This window comes from Symphalangus syndactylus, chromosome 20 (assembly GCF_028878055.3).
Source record: "Symphalangus syndactylus isolate Jambi chromosome 20, NHGRI_mSymSyn1-v2.1_pri, whole genome shotgun sequence".
Lineage (NCBI taxonomy): Eukaryota > Metazoa > Chordata > Mammalia > Primates > Hylobatidae > Symphalangus > Symphalangus syndactylus.
In genome coordinates this window covers 66,274,911-66,276,510 of record NC_072442.2, presented here as the reverse complement: position 1 = coordinate 66,276,510, position 1,600 = coordinate 66,274,911, and the positions used below count along the sequence as shown (strand labels likewise).

General features: G+C 51.2%; 1 protein-coding gene across 8 annotated transcripts in view; it reads left to right on the top strand.

Annotated features, from left to right (window-relative positions):
- The window catches only part of SMG6 (SMG6 nonsense mediated mRNA decay factor), a 248,399-nt gene that overhangs the window by 130,244 nt on the left and 116,555 nt on the right, over positions 1-1,600 (top strand). The window lies entirely within an intron of this gene.

The window sequence follows — 1,600 nt, the reverse complement described above, 5'->3', positions numbered from 1 at the left end:
GATGAGGGCAGGATTGCTGGGCATGTGTGCCTTCCCTCACTGTGGCACTTATTAGATCTGCGTGTTAGAGCCAGCATGTATGGAAGCAAGTTGATTTCCCATTTGTACCTGTTAGGGATTGTAACAGAATGGCTTCATAATCCCAGGAGATTATTGGTATAGAGGATTATAGTAGGATGTGGAAAGTGGCCTGGGGCCACTGTGAAAGTCAGTGTAGAGTGCTGGGTCTGTTTAGGACAGACTACTTTGTTTGGAGGGCCCATCTACTTGCCCCATCTGCTAGCATAGTTTGTGTTCCCTTCCACACCAAGCCTCCGGTGAGAAGGGAGAGGCAGCAGTGCCCCTACTTCGGCAAGTGAGCACAAGGAAAGTCGTGCTGGAGAGGAGTAGAGCGGCAGGCTTCATGAACCTGAGCATAGTGACCCCTTGCATCCCAGGACCTTTGGCAAGGCTAGGGCAGTGGGACAGCCTACCTCATTTCAGTCTCTGCTGAGGCCAAATCTTCACTTATCCTGATCTCTGGTTCTCAGTAAGTGAAAGAGTCAGGGGACTTTGAGAACATCCAAACCTAGCCCAGCTGTGGCAGTTGGTTTATTGCTTTCAGCTGGTACTTGAACCCAGGTCCTGGTCTTGGAGGCTTTCCCAGGTTTAATCCCCAGAGCTTTCTCTGCAGCTGTATGACACTGCGCTGACCCCGAATGAGGATAGGAAAATAGAACCAGTGCCAAGCCAGAGTCTCTTTTTCATTTGGAGTCTGGCTGTCTGCCCATGACCAGGGTTACATAATGGGAAACATAGCTGGGGCTCTGGAGAACCCGCGTTTCACCAGGCTGCCCAGACCTTCGCATTCTGATGCTATATATCTTCCTAATTGTAGCTCGGATGCATTTATCACACTGTTGGATTGGAGTACTGTTTAAAAAAAACTCTAGAAATTCCTGTACTTGCTGCTTTTCCATGGTTCGTCTTCCATAGTCTACAGAGCACACTGGAGAGGGGTCGTAGGGAGCCCTCTGAGGTCTTGTCACATAGGGAGAAAGAGCGATACGTAGGGCATACGCAGTAAGCTGACTTCCTCAGGGAGCTTCCATGTGTTGACTCTAGATGAGATAGAAATTCTCAAGTTAAAAAACAACTAGTTCACTCACCTTCATAGGGCAGCTCTGAAATAAGAACTAATCCCAAGTCTAATCGGCACCCCTTCAAGGACGCTTAATACGTCTTCCCAAAAGGGCATTTTAGGAGGTCACTGAGTAATAGTCCATCAGCACTTCCCTGAAGGAAGTGGTGGTGACTGTGGGAAGCCCCTTTGCTACCCTGGCTCCCCACCCAGTCTCCCTGGCTCCGGGTTGGGGCGTTAGCACTACAGCCTGGCACCAGGGGGTTCCTCTTCCTCCAAGTGCTGAGTGTGGGGCACACGTGATCTCTCCCACGGCAGGAGCCCCTGTCCCCTCCCCACGCCTCCCATAGGACTCCTTGTGAGAGGAAGGGGTGTTGGCCTAAGGCTCCAGTCTGACCCCAGCAGGGTACAGCAGCTGACCCCAGGGAGAGTACTTTCCAGCTCTGAGCTGAGGTTATTTGGGTCCAGTGTGTGCTAAGC